This window comes from Rutidosis leptorrhynchoides, chromosome 11 (genome assembly GCF_046630445.1).
Source record: "Rutidosis leptorrhynchoides isolate AG116_Rl617_1_P2 chromosome 11, CSIRO_AGI_Rlap_v1, whole genome shotgun sequence".
Lineage (NCBI taxonomy): Eukaryota > Viridiplantae > Streptophyta > Magnoliopsida > Asterales > Asteraceae > Rutidosis > Rutidosis leptorrhynchoides.
Genome location: NC_092343.1, coordinates 196,161,321 through 196,185,953, shown reverse-complemented (window position 1 = coordinate 196,185,953; position 24,633 = coordinate 196,161,321). Strand labels below are relative to the sequence as shown.

The window sequence follows — 24,633 nt, the reverse complement described above, 5'->3', positions numbered from 1 at the left end:
AGAAGTATCTTGATAAGTGTATTGAAGTCTTTCAAAAGTGTATAAATACATATTAAAACACTACATGTATATACATTTTAACTGAGTCGTTAAGTCATCGTTAGTCGTTACATGTAAGTGTTGTTTTGAAACCTTTAGGTTAACGATCTTGTTAAATGTTGTTAACCCAATGTTTATAATATCAAATGAGATTTTAAATTATTATATTATCATGATATTATCATGTATGAATATCTCTTAATATGATATATATACATTAAATGTCTTTACAACGATAATCGTTACATATATGTCTCGTTTAAAAATCATTAAGTTAGTAGTCTTGTTTTTACATATGTAGTTCATTGTTAATATACTTAATGATATGTTTACTTATCATAGTATCATGTTAACTATATATATATATATATATATATATATATATATATATATATATATATATATATATATATATATATATATATATATATATATATATATATATATATATAATAGTTTTTACAAGTTTTAACGTTCGTGAATCACTGGTCAACTTGGGTGGTCAATTGTCTATATGAAACATATTTCAATTAATCAAGTCTTAACAAGTTTGATTGCTTAACATGTTGGAAACATTTAATCATGTAAATATCAATCTCAATTAATATATATAAACATGTAAAAGTTCGGGTCACTACAGTACCTACCCGTTAAATAAATTTCGTCCCGAAATTTTAAGCTGTTGAAGGTGTTGACGAATCTTCTGGAAATAGATGCGGGTATTTCTTCTTCATCTGATCTTCACGCTCTCAGGTAAACTCGGGTCCTCTACGAGCATTCCATCGAACCTTAACAATTGGTATCTTGTTTTGCTTAAGTCTTTTAACCTCACGATCCATTATTTCGACGGGTTCTTCGATGAATTGGAGTTTTTCGTTGATTTGGATTTCATCTAACGGAATAGTGAGATCTTCTTTAGCAAAACATTTATTCAAATTCGAGATGTGGAAAGTGTTATGTACAGCCGCGAGTTATTGAGGTAACTCAAGTCGGTAAGCTACTGGTCTGACACGATCAATAATCTTGAATGGTCTAATATACCTTGGATTTAATTTCCCTCGTTTACCAAATCGAACAACGCCTTTCCAAGGTGCAACTTTAAGCATGACCATCTCTCCAATTTCAAATTCTATATCTTTTCTTTTAATGTCAGCGTAGCTCTGTTGTCGACTTTGGGCGGTTTTCAACCGTTGTTGAATTTGGATGATCTTCTCGGTAGTTTCTTGTATAATCTCCGGACCCGTAATCTGTCTATCCCCCACTTCACTCCAACAAATCGAAGACCTGCACTTTCTACCATAAAGTGCTTCAAACGGCGCCATCTCAATGCTTGAATGGTAGCTGTTGTTGTAGGAAAATTCTGCTAACGGTAGATGTCGATCCCAACTGTTTCCGAAATCAATAACACATGCTCGTAGCATGTCTTCAAGTTTTTGTATCGTCCTTTCGCTCTGCCCATCAGTTTGTGGATGATAGGCAGTACTCATGTCTAGACGAGTTCCTAATGCTTGCTGTAATGTCTGCCAGAATCTTGAAATAAATCTGCCATCCCTATCAGAGATAATAGAGATTGGTATTCCATGTCTGGAGACGACTTCCTTCAAATACAGTCGTGCTAACTTCTCCATCTTGTCATCTTCTCTTATTGGTAGGAAGTGTGCTGATTTGGTGAGACGATCAACTATTACCCAAATAGTATCAAAACCACTTGCAGTCCTTGGTAATTTAGTGATGAAATCCATGGTAATGTTTTCCCATTTCCATTCCGGGATTTCGGGTTGTTGAAGTAGACCTGATGGTTTCTGATGCTCAGCTTTGACCTTAGAACACGTCAAACATTCTCCTACGTATTTAGCAACATCGGCTTTCATACCCGGCCACCAAAAATGTTTCTTGAGATCCTTGTACATCTTCCCCGTTCCAGGATGTATTGAGTATCTGGTTTTATGAGCTTTTCTAAGTACCATTTCTCTCATATCTCCAAATTTTGGTACCCAAATCCTTTCAGCCCTATACCGGGTTCTGTCTTCCCGAATATTAAGATGCTTCTCCGATCCTTTGGGTATTTCATCCTTTAAATTTCCCTCTTTTAAAACTCCTTGTTGCGCCTCCTTTATTTGAGTAGTAAGGTTATTATGAATCATTATATTCATAGATTTTACTCGAATGGGTTCTCTGTCCTTCCTGCTCAAGGCATCGGCTACCACATTTGCCTTCCCTGGGTGGTAACGAATCTCAAAGTCGTAATCATTCAACAATTCAATCCACCTACGCTGCCTCATATTCAGTTGTTTCTGATTAAATATGTGTTGAAGACTTTTTTGGTCGGTATATATAATACTTTTGACCCCATATAAGTAGTGCCTCCAAGTCTTTAATGCAAAAACAACCGCGCCTAATTCCAAATCATGCGTCGTATAATTTGTTCGTGAATCTTTAATTGTCTAGACGCATAAGCAATCACCTTCGTTCGTTGCATTAATACACAACCGAGACCTTGCTTTGATGCGTCACAATAAATCACAAAATCATCATTCCCTTCAGGCAATGACAATATCGGTGCCGTAGTTAGCTTTTTCTTCAATAACTGAAACGCTTTCTCTTGTTCATCATTCCATTCAAATTTCTTCCCTTTATGCGTTAATGCAGTCAAGGGTTTTGCTATTCTGGAAAAGTCTTGGATGAACCTTCTGTAGTAACCAGCTAGTCCTAAAAACTGGCGTATGTGTTTCGGAGTTTTCGGGGTTTCCCACTTTTCAACAGTTTCTATCTTTGCCGGATCCACCTTAATACCTTCTTTGTTCACTATGTGACCGAGGAATTGAACTTCTTCCAACCAAAATGCACACTTTGAAAACTTAGCGTATAATTCTTCCTTCCTCAATACTTCTAACACCTTTCTCAAATGTTCACCGTGTTCTTGGTCATTCTTTGAGTAAATAAGTATGTCATCAATGAAAACAATGACAAACTTGTCAAGGTATGGTGCACACACTCGGTTCATAAGGTCCATGAACACAGCTGGTGCATTAGTTAAACCAAACGGCATGACCATAAACTTGTAATGACCGTAACATGTTCTGAAAGCAGTCTTTGGAATATCATCTTCTTTCACCCGCATTTGATGATACCCGGAACGTAAGTCAATCTTTGAATAAACAGACGAGCCTTGTAGTTGATCAAATAAGTCGTCGATTCTCGGTAGTGGGTAACGGTTCTTGATGGTAAGTTTGTTCAACTCTCGGTAGTCGATACACAACCTGAATGTACCATCTTTCTTCTTGACAAACAAAACAGGATCTCCCCACAGTGATGTGCTTGGTCAAATGAAACCACGCTCTAAAAGTTCTTGTAATTGGCTTTGCAGTTCTTTCATCTCGCTGGGTGCGAGTCTGTAAGGAGCACGAGCTATTGGTGCAGCTCCTGGTACAAGATCTATTTGAAATTCAACGGATCGATGTGGGGGTAATCCCGGTAATTCTTTCAGAAATACATCGGAAAATTCTTTTGCAATGGGAACATCATTGATGCTCTTTTCTTCAGTTTGTACTTTCTCGACGTGTGCTAGAACAGCATAGCAACCTTTTCTTATTAGTTTTTGTGCCTTCAAATTACTAATAAGATGTAGCTTCGTGTTGCCCTTTTCTCCGTACACCATTAAGGGTTTTCCTTTTTCTCGTATAATGCGAATTGCATTTTTGTAACAAACGATCTCTGCTTTCACTTCTTTCAACCAGTCTATACCGATTATCACATCAAAACTCCCTAACTCTACTGGTATCAAATCAATCTTAAATGTTTCGCTAACCAGTTTAATTTCTCGATTCCGACATATATTATCTGCTGAAATTAATTTACCATTTGCTAATTCGAGTAAAAATTTACTATCCAAAGGCGTCAATGGACAACTTAATTTAGCACAAAAATCTCTACTCATATAGCTTCTATCCGCACCCGAATAAATTAAACGTAAGCAGATTTATTGTCAATAAGAAACGTACTCGTAACAAGCTCCGGGTCTTCCTATGCCTCTGCCGCATTAATATTGAAAACTCTTCCGCGGCCTTGCCCATTCGTGTTCTCCTGTTTCGGGCAATTTCTAATAATGTGGCCCGGTTTTCCACATTTATAACAAACTACATTGGCATAACTTGCTCCGACACTACTTGCTCCGCCATTACTCGTTCCGACACCATTTGTTCCTTTCGTTCTATTAACCCCTGGTCCGTAGACCTCACACTTCACCGCGCTATGACCATTTCTTTTACACTAGTTGCAAAATTTGGTGCAGAACCCCGAGTGATACTTTTCACACCTTTGGCATAGCTGCTTCTGATTGTTGTTGTTGTTGCGGTTATTATTGTTGTTGGGATGATTGTTGTAGTTGCTGTTGTTGTTTTTGTTGTTGTTGTTGTTGGGCCATTTGTTGTAGTTGCGATTGATGTTGCGATTGTTGGGATAATTGTTGCGATTATTGTTGTAATTGCTGTTGTTGCTGTATTGGTGATTCTTATCACCGTTTTCCTCCCACTTTCTTTTGACTTGCTTCACATTGGCCTCTTCAGCAGTCTGTTCTTTATTTCTTTCTTCAATCTGGTTCACTAGTTTGTGAGCCATTCTACATGCCTGTTGTATGGAGGCGGGCTCGTGTGAACTTATATCTTCTTGGATTCTTTCCAGTAATCCTTTCACAAATGCGTCGATCTTCTCTTCCTCATCTTCGAACGCTCCCGGACACAATATGCACAATTCTGTGAATCGTCTTTCGTATGTGGTAATATCAAATCCTTGGGTTCGTAACCCTCTAAGTTCTGTCTTGAGCTTATTGACCTCGGTTCTGGGACGGTACTTCTCGTTCATCAAGTGCTTGAATGCTGACCACGGTAGTGCGTACGCATCATCTTGTCCCACTTGCTCTAGATAGGTATTCCACCATGTTAACGCAGAACCTGTGAAGGTATGTGTAGCGCACTTCACTTTGTCCTCTTCAGTACACTTACTTATGGCAAACACCGATTCGACCTTCTCTATCCACCATTTCAATCCGATCGGTCCTTCGGTTCCATCAAATTCCAAAGGTTTGCAGGCAGTGAATTCTTTGTAGGTGCATCCTACACGATTTCCTATACTGCTAGATCCAATGTTATTGTTGGTATGTAGCGCAGCCTGTACTGCGGCTATGTTTGAAGCTAGAAAAGTACGGAATTCCTCTTCATTCATATTCACGGTGCGTCGAGTAGTCGGTGCCATTTCCTTCAAAATAGTCAAATGGAACAAGTTAATCATACAGAATATTAAGAGTAGTTAATAGTATTTCGTAGCATAATATGAACTCATTTATAAAATCATTTTCTTCATATTAGCGTTTTATAAGTTTAAATTCGGGTAGTACCTACCCGTTAAGTTCATACTTAGTAGCTAATATACAATTCAACTACTACAATTCTATATAAAAAACTGATTATAATAATATTTCGCGTTCAAACTTTTATACAATATTTTACAAACTTACAATACCACTTATTTTACATAAAGCATGAAATATAGCACACAATAACTTTGATACAAGATAGTTGTGAAGATAATTCTAGCTAGTACACAAGTCGTTCAGCAAAGGCAATAAAGACACGTAATTCATACGTCCAGAAACAAGTCATGCATTCTGGTTTTACTAGGACTACTTCCCATCCTTGGTCTTGTGGAACATAACCGTTATGGCCGTTGATAAGACAGCGTGTTGTAACGTCATCAAAGGGACGAGGGTTACGTAATGTCCAACAGTCCCGTAACAATCTAAAAACCTCATTTCTTACCCCAATTACCGACTCCGTCACTTGTGGGAACATTTTGTTTAATAGCTGTAGCCCGATGTTCTTTTTCTCACTTTGGTGAGAAGCGAACATTACTAACCCGTAAGCATAGCATGCTTCTTTATGTTGCATGTTAGCGGCTTTTTCTAAATCATAAGTCCTATATTCGGATACATTAAGTCAAAATAATTTCTTAACCCGTTGCGTAAAATAGCATTTGGGTTCTCCGCAATATATGCGTCAAAGTAAACACATCGTAACTTATGGGTTTCCCAATGTGATATCCCCCATCTTTCAAACGAAAGTCTCTTATAAACCAAGACATTCTTGGAACGTTCTTCGAATGTCTTACAAACTGATCTCGCCTTAAATAGTTGTGCCGAGGAATTCTGACCGACTCTAGACAAGATTTCATCAATCATGTCTCCGGGTAGGTCTCTTAAAATATTGGGTTGTCTATCCATTTTGTGTTTTTAAACTGTAAAATAGACAAGAGTTAGATTCATAAAAAATACTTATTAATACAAGCAATTTTTACATATATCATAAAGCATAAGCACACTATATTACATATATTACACCACACGAATACAACTATCTTATTCCGACTCGCTCGTTTCTTCTTCTTCGGTTTTGGTTCGTTTTGCCAAGTTTCTAGGGATATATGATGTTCCCCTAATACGAGCCGTCGTTTTCCACATTGGTTTAGAAAAACCTGGTGGTTTAGAGGTTCCCGGGTCATTGTTACAACTTAAGGACTTCGGGGGTTGACGATACATATAAAGTTCATCGGGGTTGGAATTAGATTTCTCTATTTTTATGCCCTTTCCCTTATTATTTTCTTTTGCCTTTTTAAATTCAGTTGGGGTAATTTCTATAACATCATCGGAATTCTCGTCGGAATCCGATTCATCGGAGAATTGGTAATCCTCCCAATATTTTGCTTCCTTGGCGGAAACACCATTGACCATAATTAACCTTGGTCGGTTGGTTGAGGATTTTCTTTTACTTAACCATTTTATTATTTCCCCCACCGGTTCTATTTCTTCATCCGGTTCCGATTCTTCTTCCGGTTCCGATTCTTCTTCCGGTTCCGAATCTTCTTCCGGTTCCTCTTCGGGAACTTGTGAATCAGTCCACGAATCATTCCAATTTACATTTGACTCTTCATTATTATTAGGTGAGTCAATGGGACTTGTTCTAGAGGTAGACATCTATCACATAATATCAAACGCGTTAAGAGATTGATATATCACATAATATTCGCATGTTAAAAATATATAGTTTCCAACAAAATTTGTTAAGCAATCATTTTTCAAGTAAACACGGTCGAAGTCCAGAATCACTAATGCATCCTAACAAACTCGATAAGACACACTAATGCAAAATTCTAGTTTTCTAAGACCAACGCTCAGATACCAACTGAAATGTCCCATTCTTATTGATTAAAAACGTTCCATATTAATTGATTTCGTTGCGAGGTTTTGACCTCTATATGAGACGTTTTTTTTAAAGACTGCATTCATTTTAAAACAAACCATAACCTTTATTTCATCAATAAAGGTTTAAAAAGCTTTACGTAGATTATCAAATAATGATAATCTAAAATATCCTGTTTACACACGACCATTACATAATGGTTTACAATACAAATATGTTACAACAGAATAAGTTTCTTGAATGCAGTTTTTACACAATATCATACAAGCATGGACTCCAAATCTCGTCCTTATTTAAGTATGCGATAGCGGAAGCTCTTAATAATCACCTGAGAATAAACATGCTTAAAACGTCAACAAAAATGTTGGTGAGTTATAGGTTTAACCTATATATATCAAATCATAATAATAGACCACAAGATTTCATATTTCAATACACATCCCATACATAGAGATAAAAATAATTCATATGGTGAACACCTGGTAACCGACATTAACAAGATGCATATATAAGAATATCCCCATCATTCCGGGACACCCTTCGGATATGATATAAATTTCGAAGTACTAAAGCATCCGGTACTTTGGATGGGGTTTGTAAGGCCCAATAGATCTATCTTTAGGATTCGCATCAATTAGGGTGTCTGTTCCCTAATTCTTAGATTACCAGACTTAATAAAAAGGGGCATATTCGATTTCGATAATTCAACCATAGAATGTAGTTTCACGTACTTGTGTCTATTTTGTAAATCATTTATAAAACCTGCATGTATTCTCATCCCAAAAATATTAGATTTTAAAAGTGGGAATATAACTCACTTTCACAGATTTTTACTTCGTCGGGAAGTAAGACTTGGCCACTGGTTGATTCATGAACCTATAACAATATATACATATATATTAAAGTATGTTCAAAATATATTTACAACACTTTTAATATATTTTGATGTTTTAAGTTTATTAAGTCAGCTGTCCTTGTTAGTAACCTACAACTAGTTGTCCACAGTTAGATGTACAGAAATAAATCGATAAATATTATCTTGAATCAATCCACGACCCAGTGTATACGTATCTCAGTATTGATCACAACTCAAACTATATATATTTTGGAATCAACCTCAACCCTGTATAGCTAACTCCAACATTCACATATAGAGTGTCTATGGTTGTTCCGAAATATATATAGATGTGTCGACATGATAGGTTGAAACATTGTATACGTGTCTATGGTATCTCAAGATTACATAATATACAATACAAGTTGATTAAGTTATGGTTGGAATAGATTTGTTACCAATTTTCACGTAGCTAAAATGAGAAAAATTATCCAATCTTGTTTTACCCATAACTTCTTCATTTTAAATCCGTTTTGAGTGAATCAAATTGCTATGGTTTCATATTGAACTATATTTTATGAATCTAAATAGAAAAAGTATAGGTTTATAGTCGGAAAAATAAGTTACAAGTCATTTTTGTAAAGGTAGTCATTTCAGTCGAAAGAACGACGTCTAGATGACCATTTTAGAAAACATACTTCCACTTTGAGTTTAACCATAATTTTTAGATATAGTTTCATGTTCATAATAAAAATCATTTTCTCAGAATAACAACTTTTAAATCAAAGTTTATCATAGTTTTTAATTAACTAACCCAAAACAGCCCGCGGTGTTACTACGAAGCGTAAATCCGGTTTTACGGTGTTTTTCGTGTCTCCAGGTTTTAAATCATTAAGTTAGCATATCATATAGATATAGAACATGTGTTTAGTTGATTTTAAAAGTCAAGTTAGAAGGATTAACTTTTGTTTACGAACAAGTTTAGAATTAACTAAACTATGTTCTAGTGATTACAAGTTTAAACCTTCGAATAAGATAGCTTTATATGTATGAATCGAATGATGTTATGAACATCATTACTACCTTAAGTTCCTTGGATAAACCTACTGGAAAATAGGAAAATGGATCTAGCTTCAACGGATCCTTGGATGGCTCGAAGTTCTTGAAGCAGAATCATGACACGAAAACAAGTTCAAGTAAGATCATCACTTGAAATAAGATTGTTATAGTTATAGAAATTGAACCAAAGTTTGAATATGATTATTACCTTGTATTAGAATGATAACCTACTGTAAGAAACAAAGATTTATTGAGGTTGGATGATCACCTTAAAAGATTGGAAGTGAGCTAGCAAACTTGAAAGTATTCTTGATTTTATGTAACTAGAACTTGTAGAATATATGAAGAACACTTAGAACTTGAAGATAGAACTTGAGAGAGATCAATTAGATAAAGAAAATTGAAGAATGAAAGTGTTTGTAGGTGTTTTTGGTCGTTGGTGTATGGATTAGATATAAAGGATATGTAATTTTGTTTTCATGTAAATAAGTCATGAATGATTACTCATATTTTTGTAATTTTATGAGATATTTCATGCTAGTTGCCAAATGATGGTTCCCACATGTGTTAGGTGACTCACATGGGCTGCTAAGAGCTGATAATTGGAGTGTATATACCAGTAGTACATACATCTAAAAGCTGTGTATTGTACGAGTACGAATACGGGTGCATACGAGTAGAATTGTTGATGAAACTGAACGAGGATGTAATTGTAAGCATTTTTGTTAAGTAGAAGTATTTTGATAATTGTATTGAAGTCTTTCAAAAGTGTATAAATACATATTAAAACACTACATGTATATACATTTTAACTGAGTCGTTAAGTCATCGTTAGTCGTTACATGTAAGTGTTGTTTTGAAACCTTTAGGTTAACGATCTTGTTAAATGTTGTTAACCCAATGTTTATAATATCAAATGAGATTTTAAATTATTATATTATCATGATATTATCATGTATGAATATCTCTTAATATGATATATATACATTAAATGTCTTTACAACGATAATCGTTACATATATGTCTCGTTTAAAAATCATTAAGTTAGTAGTCTTGTTTTTACATATGTAGTTCATTGTTAATATACTTAATGATATGTTTACTTATCATAGTATCATGTTAACTATATATATATCCATATATATGTCATCATATAGTTTTTACAAGTTTTAACGTTCGTGAATCACTGGTCAACTTGGGTGGTCAATTGTCTATATGAAACATATTTCAATTAATCAAGTCTTAACAAGTTTGATTGCTTAACATGTTGGAAACATTTAATCATGTAAATATCAATCTCAATTAATATATATATAAACATGAAAAAGTTCGGATCACTACACAATGTGTCTTAAACTCAAATAACATACGTCCGTTAAAAGGCTAGCGCTCTAGCTCGGACGGGGATGTCAAGCCCTATGGATCCATATACAATTATTCGCGCCCACCAGTCCATATCCTATGTACTGGCAGCTACTAGTTACCAAAGCTAAGGGATTTCCGGTTTAACTCAGTGTAGAATTTAGTATGTACTTGTGTCTTATCGCGTTTAAAATAAATTGCATGTATTCTCAGCCCAAAAATATTTAAAGTATTTAAAAAGGGATCTATAACTCACAGTTCAATATTGAGACTCAATATTGTTGGCAAATTGCGTAGACGTAATGATGGTAGACGACTGTATAGTTGGCCTTGGATTCAAGAACAATACCCCGAACAATACCCAATATTTCCTTAGCTTAAAGCGGTTTGAAACCCGAATTAAAACACCCTCGAATATACTTTATTATTATTAAACTTAAATTAAAATTATAATTATAATTATAAATTAAAATTTAAATTACATATGAAAATAAAATATGAATTATATCGTCGAACAAACTGGCCTTTTATAGTACTTTACGATTTACTGTAGCTCATGCGATCGCATGAGTTTTCAGGGTTTTTGCCATGCGATCGCATGGCCGCCTTTTTCGTTTTTGTTTGCTAGTTCGTCGACATCAAATAGTATTTTTACTGTAGCAAATAGGGTTTTACTGTAGGAAAGTCATTTTTACTTGTACATATATATATACATACATATAATTGTTCATGAATCGTCGAGAGTAATCAAAGGTAATTGTATATATGAAACAGTTCTAAAATTTTGAGACTCAATCTAACAGACTTTGTTTAGCGTGTTAAAATAATAAATCGTATAGAGAATTGGTTTAAATAAGTCAAAAATTTTCGGTTCATCACAGTACCTCCCCCTTAAAGAAAATTTCGTCCCGAAATTTTGAGTAGTACCTGTTTCATGAGCGATATCAGTGAACAAATGTGGATACTTTTGCTTCATCTGATCTTCACGTTCCCAAGTAAACTCGGGTCCTCGTCTTGCGTTCCAACGAACCCTAACTATCGGTATTTTGCTTTGTTTTAATTGTTTGACCTCACAGTCCATGATTTCAACAGGTTCTTCGATAAAATGGAGTTTATCATTGATTCGTATTTCGTCAAGAGGAATTACGACATCCTCTTAAGCTAAACATTTCTTCAAATTTGACACGTGAAATGTGTTGTGAACACTACTAAGTTCTTGCGGTAGCTTTAATCGATAAGCAACTGTTCCAATTCTTTCGGTGATTTTAAAGGGTCCTACGTACCTAGGACTTACCTTTCCTCGTTTACCGAATCGTACAACGCCTTTCCAGGGTGACACTTTCAACATGACTTTGTCGCCCACTTGAAATTTTAGCGGTTTTCTTCTTACATCAGCATAACTCTTTTGGCGACTCATGGCCGTTTTCAATCGCTGTTGTATTTGAATGATCTTTTCGGTGGTTTCGTGAATAATTTCTGGTCCAGTAAGTTGTCTTTCTCCTACTTCACTCCAGCATATAGGAGATCTGCACTTTCTACCGTAAAGTGCTTCAAATGGCGCTGCGTTGATGCTCGTATGATAGCTGTTATTGTATGAAAATTCTGCCAACGGTAAGTGTCGATCCCAATTGGTTCCAAAGTCAATCACGCATGCCCGTAACATATCTTCCAATGTTTGTATTGTTCTTTCACTTTGACCATCTGTCTGTGGGTGATAAGCGGTGCTCATATCTAATCGAGTTCCCAATTCTTTTTGTAATGACTGCCAAAAACGTGATGTGAGTCGGGTGTCACGATCAGATATGATAGAGATGGGTACACCATGCCTGGAAACTACCTCCTTCAAATATAGGCGTGCTAATCTTTCCATACTGTCTGTCTCCTTTATTGGTAGAAAGTGAGCTGATTTAGTTAGACGATCAACTATCACCCAAATAGTATCATGACTACTTGTAGTCCTTGGCAATTTCGTAATGAAATCCATAGTTATTCTTTCCCATTTCTACTGCAGAATTTCTGGTTGTTGTAGTAATCCTGACGGCTTTTGGTGCTCAGCTTTGACCTTTGCACACGTCAAACATTTGCTTACATAAGTAGCAATTTCTGTCTTCATATTAGGCCACCAATAAAACTTCTTGAGATCGTGGTACATTTTCCCGTTTCCTGGATGAATTGAGTACCTCGTTTTGTGTGCTTCATCTAGTACTAGTTGCCTTAGATTACCATGTTTTGGTACCCATATCCTATCAGCAAAATACAGGGTTCCATCGGCTTTTACTTCAAGCTGTTTTTCTAACCCTCTGCTCATTTCGCCTTTTTCATTTTCTTCTTTTAAAGCCTCTAACTGTGCTGCTTGAATTTGCTTTGTGAGATCAGTACGAATTGTAATATTCAAAGCTCGGACCCTAAGAGGTTTTACTCTTTCTTTTCGACTTAGGGCATCAGCTACAACATTAGCCTTTCCGGGGTGGTAACGGATTTCACAATCGTAATCGTTTAACAACTCTACCCAGCGACGTTGCCTCATATTGAGTTGTTTTTGATCAAAAATATGCTGAAGACTCTTATGGTCGGTGTACACTGTACACTTGGTGCCATATAGATAGTGTCTCCATATTTTGAGTGCAAAAACTACTGCTCCAAGTTCCAAATCGTGCGTCGTATAATTCTTTTCATGAATTTTTAGTTGTCGTGAAGCGTATGCGATGACTTTTGTGTGTTGCATTAATACACATCCTAAACCTTGGCGTGAAGCATCACAATAGATCACGAAATCATCATTTCCTTCCGGTAATGACAAAATGGGTGCAGACGTTAACTTCTTCTTTAATTACTGGAATGAGGATTCCTGTTCTGTGGACCAATCATACTTCTTTCCCTTTTGAGTCAATAAAGTTAAGGGTTTGGCGATTCTAGAGAAATCTTGAATGAATCTTCGGTAGTAACCAGCAAGACCTAAGAATTGGCGGATTTGTGTTGGAGTCTTCGGTGTTTCCCATTTACTAATGGCTTCGATCTTGGCGGGGTCAACTTTAATTCCATGTTTACTGACAACATGGCCCAAAAATTATACTTCTTACAACCAGAAATCACACTTCGAAAATTTTGCTTACAATTCTTCTTTCTTGAGTATCTCTAGTACCAGTCTTAAGTGTTGCTCATGTTCTTCCTTGTTCTTCGAGTAAATCAATATGTCGTCGATAAAAACAATTACAAATTTGTCTAAATACGGTCTACAGATGCGATTCATTAGATCCATGAATACTGCTGGAGCATTAGTCAATCCAAAAGGCATGACTAAAAATTTATAGTGACCGTAACGGGTTCTGAATGCAGTTTTAGGAACATCTTCTTCCTTCACTCTCAGTTGATGATATCCGGAGCGTAGATCAATCTTAGAATAAACACTTGATCCTTGCAATTGATTAAACAAATCATCAATCCTCGGTAATGGGTACCTATTCTTGATCGTTAATTTGTTTAATTCTCGGTAATCTATGCACATTCTCATAGATCCATCCTTCTTCTTGACGAACAGAATAGGAGCACCCCAAGGTGAAAAACTAGGACGAATAAATCCACGGTCCGATAATTCTTGCAACTGGTCTTGTAATTCTTGTATTTCTGAAGGTGCAAGTCTATATGGAGATCGGGCTACAGGTGCAGCTCCTGGTATGAGATCAATCTGGAATTCTACACATCTGTGTGGAGGTAGCCCCGGTAATTCTTCTGGAAATACTCCGGGATATTCTCTTACAACCGGCATGTCATTAATGCTTCTTTCTTCAGTATCGATCTTCTTTACGTGTGCCAGAATAGCATAACAACCTTTTCTTATAAGTTTCTGGGCCTTCATACAGTTGATAAAGTTCAGCTTTGAGTTGCTCTTCTCCCCATAAATCATTAATGACGTTTCATCCTTACGAGGGATGCGGATTGCTTTCTCAGCGCAAACAACTTCCGCCCAATTACGTCAAAACTTCCTAATTCTACGGGTATCAAATCGATTTTGAAGGTTTCACCAGCGAGATTCATTTCGCAACCATGACAAATTTTATCGGCTTTTATCAGTTTACCATTAGCTAATTCAATAGTATATTTATCGTCTAGAGGTAATGATGCACATTTTAGTTTAAAACTAAAGTCTTTACACATATAACTTCTATCAGCACCCGTATCAAACAAAATAGAAGCTAGTTGATTATTAACGGTAAACGTACCCGTGACAAGATTAGGATCCTCACGTGCTTTACTGGCACTAACATTAAATGTCCTCCCACGTGCGGGTTCTTTGTTCTTCTCCTTATCAGGGCATTGATTTATAAAGTGACCAGACTTCCCGCATCCATAACATTTCTTGACATCGGTCGATTTTGTCTTTACTTCAGAAACGGTGGCATAACAATCTTTCGCCACATGTCCTTTCTTGTTGCACTTATCACAGACCACTTGGCAATAACCTGCATGATGTGTGTAACATCTTTTGCAGAACGGATGGGGTCCCTTATAGTTTAGACTACCAGTTGCCCCATGTTGTTTACTTTTAAAAGTTTCTTGTTTCTTCAGTTGAGTACTTTTGCCCTTATAGTCTTCCCATTTCCTCTTTCCTTCAGTTGTCTTAACTTCGGTAATTGGTGTCTTAATCGAACTCTCTGTGATCTGGTCCATGAGTTGGTGTGCCATTGTCCTGGCTTCCTGCATCGTATTTGGTTTGGACGATGTAACATTTCCTTTGATATTGATCGATAAACCGTCAATATACATTTCTATCTTTCGTTTCTCGTTTGGCACCAATTCGGGACACAACAAGGCTAGTTCCATGAACCATCAATAACCTTCAGATTACATAACTCAGATTCCATTTTTCTGATCTCGTTTCGAGGACAGTACTCCTCGATTAGCATCTTTTTCAGTTCTTCCCAAGAGATATCATATGCCGTATCTATTCCTTCTGCTTTAGCATAATTGTTCCACCAAGTAAGTGCACCATCTTGCAACGTGCACGAAGCATACTTTGACTTGTCTTCGTTCGCACAATTACTGATTTTGAAAACGGACTCCATCTTTTCAAACCATCGGGTTAGACCGACTGGTCCCTCGGTTCCACTAAACGTCTGTGGTTTGCATCCTTGAAAAGTTTTGTATGAGCATCCGTTTCGTGAGTTTGTGTTTACGGCTGCTGCTTTGGCTGCTGCTTCGGCTGTTGCTTTTGCTGCCTCAGCTGCAGCAATTCTTTCATTCACACGTTTCTCGACTAGTTGCTCAAACTCAGCATCCGACATTTGAGACATGTTTCTTCAATAAACACAACATAGATAATTTAATCATATAGAATATTATAGGTAAAATGAGTTGTCAATAGTTAATCGTAGCATATTAATAAAATGAACCAATTATTATAAAAGCCTTTTCTTCTTATTAGCATTTTATAATTATTTCTAGGGTATTACCTACCCGTTAAGTTCATACATAATAGCTAGTACAAGGAATTAACTACTAAAATCCTAATAATATTCCACTATGAAAAATTATAGCGAGTTACTACATTATTATGTAATAATAATAATAAGAAGTAGTAATAATACAAATAATCATTCCATTCATTTATTATTGATAAACCAAAATAATACAATACCATACAATACTGATATTTTACATATGCTTATTTTACATAACAAGATAGAGTAGCACACATAAGCAATAAAATAGCGCATGGAAGATTTATGGTTGCGAGGTCGTTTATTCAGAACTATCAGAAACTTCTTCCCATTTGGTTCTCTCTGCCAATTGTTTGTTTGCACATGGTCCGACAGACATTCTGGCAGTGTATTTTATTTTTAGTTGGGGTTTTGAGGTACCCGTTGCCTCAGTGGATTTAATACAATAAGGGTGGTTACGGATCGAATGGTCCTATTCTTTTTTAATAATTAAGGACATTTTATTGTTGTGGTTGTTTTTATTATCTATAGCAAGTTGGAATTTCTCCTTAGTGATCTCTTTTATTTCATTAGTGAAATCTTCCTCCTTACTGATCTCGTCTGATGATGAACTGTCTGAGTCATGTGTAGGAGAATATGATGACGAACTGCAAGAATATGTACCGGTGGTCATGAACCGAAATCTGCCAGGCGTAATCGGCACAACCCACCCGTCGGCGGTATATCTGGACCAATGTCCATATTTGTTTAGAAATGGATGATCCTCGTTTACTTCAGGGATCATGGGTCCATGCCAATGATACTGTGGCTCCAAAAAACTAAAGCTGGGTGGAGCTGGAACCTCCTCTGGGTTTACCGGGAGTTGAGATTCCCCGGCTAACACAATTTCTTCTTTAATAGGTATTGGAACGCCCTTTTCAGTTGTGGATATAATAGATTCAGTGTCCGATTTCGAGTCGTACAAAATGATAGGATTAGAAGAAGTCATCTATCACATAATTGAAACAACAATTACGTTAGCATATAAATAAATCACATATAATGTTTTTGACCAAATGATAAGTAAAAATCAGTAAAAACAGATATGATCATAGTCCAGACTCACTAATGCATCCTAACAATTACCAGTTAAACACACTAATGTAATTTCTAGTTCCCTTTGACCTCAAGCTCGGATACCAACTGTAACGACCCGTCAAAATCGCTATTGACGCGGCACATTAATCATTGATTCCACAGTGAGGTTTTGACCTCTATATGATACGTTTTGATAAAATATTGCATTCATTAAAATAAGTGACTTTCTAAACATTGAAAGTTATAAACATGTGGGCGAGTGCTTAGGTATAAGCAAAACCCCGAAATACATAAGTCTTTAATTTACAGGTTGACATCACAGTCCAATTATTTATTACACAACGCAGTTTTATTTTGAATGCAATAAACTTTGTACAAAGCATGAGAGACTCCATGCAGGCAACAAGCACATCACAGCAGAAGCATTCTAAGGACCTGAGAATAAAACATGCTAAAAAGTCAACACGGATGTTGGTGAGTTATAGGTTTAATTGCTCGAGTCATAAACATATATAAAGATAGACCACAAGATTTCATCAAAAGTTTATCAATAGATTCTACGTAACAGAGCACCCTGGTAACTAAACTTAACGCTATAGTGATAATTACCCCATTTGTTTTAATACACGTAAACCAACGTGTCTTAAACTCAAATAACATACGTCCGTTAAAAGGCTAGCGCTCTAGCTCGGACGGGGATGTCAAGCCCTATGGATCCATATACAATTATTCGCGCCCACCAGTCCATATCCTATGTACTGGCAGCTACTAGTTACCAAAGCTAAGGGATTTCCGGTTTAACTCAGTGTAGAATTTAGTATGTACTTGTGTCTTATCGCGTTTAAAATAAATTGCATGTATTCTCAGCCCAAAAATATTTAAAGTATTTAAAAAGGGATATATAACTCACAGTTCAATATTGAGACTCAATATTGTTGGCAAATTGCGTAGACATAATGATGGTAGACGACTGTATGGTTGGCCTTGGATTCAAGAACAATACCCCGAACAATACCCAATATTTCCTTAGCTTAAAGCGGTTTAAAACCCGAATTAAAACACCCTCTAATATACTTTATTATTATTAAACTTAAATTAAAATTATAATTATAATTATAAATTAAAATTTAAATTACATATGAAAATAAAATATGAATTATATCGTCGAACAAACTGGCCTTTTATAGTAGTTTTCGATTTACTATAGCTCATGCGATCGCATGAGTTTTCAGGGTTTTTGTCATGCGATCGCATGGCCGCCTTTTTCATTTTTGTTTGCTAGTTCGTTGACATCAAATAGTATTTTTACTGTAACAAATAGGATTTTACTGTAGGAAAGTCGTTTTTACTTGTACATATATATATATACATACATATAATTGTTCATGAATCGTCGAGAGTAATCAAAGGTAATTGTATATATGAAACAGTTCTAAAATTTTGAGACTCAATCTAACAGACTTTATTTAGCGTGTTAAAATAATAAATTGTATAGAGAATTGGTTTAAATAAGTCAAAAATTTTCGGTTCATCACGCTAATCCATACACCTACGACCAAAAACACCTACAAACACTTTCATTCTTCAATTTTCTTCATCTAATTGATCTCTCTCAAGTTCTATCTTCAAGTTCTAAGTGTTCTTCATAAATTCTACAAGTTCTAGTTTCATAAAATCAAGAATACTTCCAAGTTTGCTAGCTTACTTCCAATCTTGTAGAGTGATCATCCAACCTCAAGAAATCTTTCTTATTTACAGTATGATATCTTTCTAATATAAGGTAATACTCATATTCAAACTTTGATTCAATTTCTATAACTATAACAATCTTATTTCGAGTGAAAATCTTACTTGAACTGTTTTCGTGTCATGATTCTGCTTCAAGAACTTTCAAGCCATCCAAGGATCCTTTGAAGTTAGATCTATTTTTCTCATTTCCAGTAGCTTTATCCAGAAAACTTGAGGTAGTAATGATGTTCATAACATCATTCGATTCATACATATAAAGCTATCTTATTCGAATGTTTAAACTTGTAATCACTAGAACATAGTTTAGTTAATTCTAAACTTGTTCGCAAACAAAAGTTAATCCTTCTAATTTGACTTTTAAAATCAACTAAACACATGTTCTATATCTATATGATATGCTAACTTAATGATTTAAAACCTGGAGAAACGAAAAACACTGTAAAACCGAATTTACGCCGTCGTAGTAACACCGCGGGCTGTTTTGGGTTAGTTAATTAAAAACTATGATAAATTTTGATTCAAAAGTTGTTCTTCTGGGAAAATGATTTTTCTTATGAACATGAAACTATATCCAAAAATCATGGTTAAACTCAAAGTGGAAGCATGTTTTCTAAAATGGTCATCTAGATGTCGTTCTTTCGACTGAAATGACTACCTTTACAAAAATGACTTGTAACTTATATTTCCGACTATAAACCTATAATTTTTCTGTTTAGATTCATAAAATAGAGTTCAATATGAAACCATAGCAATTTGATTCACTCAAAACGGATTTAAAATGAAGAAGTTATGGGTAAAACAAGATTGGATAATTTTTCTTGTTGTAGCAACGTGAAAATTGGTAACAAATCTATATTAATCATATCTTAGCTAACTTATATTGTATTATACATGTATTCTAATATATTATGTAATCTTGGGATACCATAGACACGTATGCAAATGTTTTGACATATCATATCGACCCATGTGTATATATTATTTGGAACAACCATAGACACTCTATATGCAGTAATGTGGGAGTTAGCTCTATAGGGTTGAGGTTGATTCCAAAAATATATATACTTTGAGTTGTGATCTAGCCTGAGACGTGTATACACTGGGTCGTGGATTGAATCAAGATAATATATATCTATTTTTTTCTGTACATCTAACGTTGGACAACTAGTTGTAGGTTACTAACGAGGACAACTGACTTAATAAACTTAAAACATCAAAATGTATTAAAAGTGTTGTAAATATATTATGAATATACTTTGATATATATGTACATATTTGTTATAGGTTCGTGAATCGACCAGTGGCCAAGTCTTACTTCCCGACGAAGTAAAAATCTATGAAAGTGAGTTATAGTCCCACTTTTAAAATCTAATATTTTTGAGATGAGAATACATGCAGGTTTTATAAATGATTTACAAAATAGACACAAGTACGTGAAACTACATTCTATGGTTGAATTATCGAAATCGAAGATGCCCCTTTTTATTAAGTCTGGTAATCTAAGTATTAGGGAACAGACACCCTAATTGACACGAATCCTAAAGATAGATCTATTGTGCCTAACAAACCCCATCCAAAGTACCGGATGCTTTAGTACTTCGAAATTTATATCATATCCGAAGGGTGTCCCGGAATGATGGGGATATTCTTATATATACATCTTGTTAATGTCGGTTACCAGGTGTTCACCATATGAATGATTTTTATCTGTATGTATGGAATGTATATTGAAATATGAAATCTTGTGGTCTATTGTTACGATTTGATATATATAGGTTAAACCTATAACTCACCAACATTTTTGTTGACGTTTAAAGCATGTTTATTCTCAGATGAATATTAAGAGCTTCCGCTGTTGCATACTAAAATAAGGACAAGATTTGGAGTCCATGTTTGTATGATATTATGTAAAAACTGCATTCAAGAAACATATGTCGATGTAATATATTTCAATTGTAAACCATTATGTAATGGTCGTGTGTAAACAATTTATTTTAGATTATCATTATTTGATAACCTACGTAATGCTTTTGAAACCTTTATTGATAAAATAAAGGTTATGGTTGTTTTAAAAATGAATGCAGTCTTTGAAAAACGTCTCATATAGAGGTCAAAACCTCGCGACGAAATCAATTAATATGGAACGTTTATAATCAATATGAACGGGACATTTCATAGATACATACATGTGATAGGACTATTTGTTAAGTGCACATGACTGATGAATTTGTGATAATATAAAATTTTATAACAAGCATCAAATATTACAGCAAAGTGATTAGCTTTTTTCTTTCATATGTAAAGCTAATATTATGGCATCATAGATTGATTATATATAGGAAAAAAGAAATTTGAGTTTTTTGCTCATCTATGTACAGTTTTAGCTGATTGACTTGGTAATTGAAATCATAAAGTGGAGAAGCTAATGCAATTTTATTGTGGGCTTTTTGTTGATTTTGCTCTACCTTTTTGCCATTTTTTTTGTTTTACTTTTGATAATATTGATAAAGATGGGTGAATTGTGTGATTATGACTAATTGGAATGTATTTTTATAGGTGAGGACCGGTATGACAATGACAGAAAAGATCTTTTCTAGGGCTACTGAAAAATCCCATTTGATCCCAGGTGAAAATGTATGTGTCAACATTGATGTTTTGATGACACGTGATGTTTGTGGCCCGGGTGCAATTCGAATATTTAAAAAAGAATTTAGAAATGATGCCAAAGTATTCAAAACATTTGTTTTACCTTTTTAGTGGTACGTTTAATTTGCAGTATGATGCAAAATGGTTGTGGTGAGCTTATGACTAATGTGGTTATTGTTTTAGGTTTGGGACCGTGAAAAGATTGTCATTATACCTGACCACTATATATTTACGACTGATGAAGTGGCTAATAGAAACTTTTAGATATTAAAGATCAAATACTTACGAGCAAGGGATCAAATACTTTTATGATATTAAAGATCTTAGCAACTTCAAGGTATTATGTTCTCACCTTTTGGAAATCATGATATTATATTTTGTAACATATATGATATTTAATCATGTGTTCAATGTATATTAAATGAGTTTAAAATGTTAGTGTGGGCTAATCCTGATTTCAAAGGTGTATGTCATGTTGCTCTTGCGCAACTCGGAGAGGTACTCTTGAATCCATTAGTCTAATTTAAGCGAAGATCTTAAATGAGTTGGTAAAATGAGCGGGTCAATTAGGTTTGAAATTTTTTATTATCTAGGAGTTTTATGCTTATAAAAGTACAGGTGACTTATGACTTGTTTGAATTACTTGACCCGGTTCTTGATTTAGTTTTGTTTTATTAGAGATAAACGTAATCAGTCCATTTATAGGACGAAATTGTCACCTCTGATTGCTACTGTGTGAACTCTTCACACTTATTTTTTTGTTGTTCATAACTTTGCGTTAAGGTCTTTCTTGGTACATACTCTCACACATGTGTACAGTTGGTGCATTTGGTCAGTTTGCTACCGGAATCAGACAGGGATGCTGGTTTTTTTTAGGAACTGAAAAACTTTTGCTTAAGGTTTGAAAAAAGTATGCTTTTTATAGTTACATCTAGTTAGTTATCATATTTAAAATAATATAATTTTAGCATTTACACCTTCTTTTGTTTAAGTTTAAATTGAAAAGTTAATTGGATCTTTGACAAGTTATTGAATGAATGTTTATTTGATTTCTTCTTTTCACCTGAAGGTGCAGGTGCCACCAACTTAAAGATTTATGTTGGATGGAAAAATGCCAGATTATTTTTTGCTCTCTATAATTACGTCTATCGCGTGGCCTTCTACGTTCATAATGGTATGCCTATCATAAATTTGTGATTATATTAATTTTTATAATATGCATTTTATGCTTATAAAATATATGGTTTCTTTATTTGTAGGTTGTACCTTTGGACTGATAAAGATACTTGCTTATCCAAGATGTTCTGCATTGCTTTTCATTGTTTTTAATTTTTTTGTCAAATGTTATTCGATGTCTTTATATGTTGAATTATTTTGTGAATTTTTTATGTTTGGTGCTTTTTATGTTATGAGAATAATTTATTGAAATCTAATTATGTTTTATTTCATATTTGATTTTTAGTATAAATTGCTAATTGGTGTCCATTATCATATTAAATAAAAACTGACATTGAAACTGAAACCGTCCAAAATTCGAAAACCAAACTGGATCTGAATATAGAAACCTATTTAGAATTACTATGACTTGATAGGACTCATTTTATGGTTTTAATACTATTACTTGATAGGACGCCATATTGTTTAATAATACATTTGTATTAGGACTTTTTAAATGGTACCAACCTTGAAAACATTATATTAGGACTCTGTATGTAGTACTAAACTAACACCTTATTATATATTAGGACCCATTTTATGGTTTTAAGGTTTAATAAATTTATATAAGGACTTTTTTAGTGGTACTAACCTTAAAAATCATTATATTAGGACCCTATTATGTGGTACTATAGTAACATTTGTGTATATTGGGATCTTTTTTCTTGGTACTAAACAAGAATGTCGATACATTAGGACCTTTTTTGTTGGTACTAATGTAGTATTTTTTTTATAATGAGACTCTTATTTGGGTACTAACATAATAATGAGACTATTTTTGTTAGTCCTTAAGAAATATAAAACTTAAATAGGACCCCTTTGTTGGTACTAATGTAATTTTTTTTTTTTACTTTTGGGACCCTTTTGTATGTCTCAATCTAAATAAAAGTCACACGATACGTACTTGTAAGGACTTTTCCGGGTGGTCGTTAATTATATTATAGGACCCGACATTTGGTTTCATAATCTTATTACCTTTTAGGACACTTTTTTGCGTCTATACTTAATACGACCGCCTTAGTTGGTACACATCTCCTGTTGGTCCTATCAGGCCAAAAGGTCCTATAAAGTGACATTATAGGACCAATTTGGGTGTCTTATATGTACACTTTTGTTGCAGTGATAGCTATCCTTTATATGTATTGGTATATTATAAAGTGTATTTAATACTTGTAAGGATATATTTACACTCGTAATACTTTATATGTAAATACATTTTAACATAAGTTAATTACGTCGTTTAAATAGTAACATATATATTGTTAAAAAATTCTTTAAATTAGTAATATGAAAATATATATATAATACTTTGTTAATATACTTAATGTGATATTTAATTATCATATTTTCAAGTTAAATATATATAAATCTATATATATACACAATAATTAAACAATTAAACAATTAAATCAAGTTATGACGTTCGTGAATCGTCGGAATAAAAGGGTGACCAAAAGCTTGTGTAAAACTCTTTCCGGAGGTTCAAGACTTATTAAAATTCATTGCTTATCAAGTCGGAATTATTAAATCATATAAATAGTATAATCAAGTAGTCGGAAAAATTCGGGTCGTTACACCCGCACCCTTACTCTTCTTGTTCGAATGACTAGTAGCTTCGAACTTCCTCTTGCCAAAAGTAAAACCACTTTTTCTCAAGTCGAGTGACTCAAAACCTTTGGCCATATTGAATAACTCATCAAAACTTTTTACCACATTCACACTAATCTTCTCTAGATAGCTATCGTTCTAGGTTCGATAAAAATCTTCTTTCAACATCTTATCATTCCCGACATACTCCGAGCAAAATTGGGTCTTTGACAAAAAACGGATTTGAGAGTGTTTAAATCCATCGACCCTTGTCTCAAGACACGTAACTCATCCTTAAGTCTAGTAAGATCGGCCGAACTTCGGTACTCTTGGAAAAACTCCGCCTTGAACTCGTCCCAAGTAAAATCTATACATT

General features: G+C 34.5%; 1 long non-coding RNA gene across 4 annotated transcripts in view; it reads left to right on the top strand.

The window, feature by feature from the left end:
• LOC139877418 (uncharacterized) overlaps window positions 1-22,847 on the top strand; it is a 37,547-nt gene extending 14,700 nt beyond the window's left edge. For 2 of the 4 annotated variants that reach the window (XR_011768575.1, XR_011768573.1), the window contains exons 2-3: window positions 21,366-22,629; window positions 22,715-22,847. This is a non-coding gene — a long non-coding RNA (uncharacterized lncRNA). Of the gene's footprint in view, window positions 1-21,058; window positions 22,630-22,714 lie in introns of those variants that run through there. The other 2 variants (XR_011768576.1, XR_011768574.1) reach the window with 2 other exon arrangements.
• The last annotated feature ends 1,786 nt before the right edge of the window (window positions 22,848-24,633 follow it).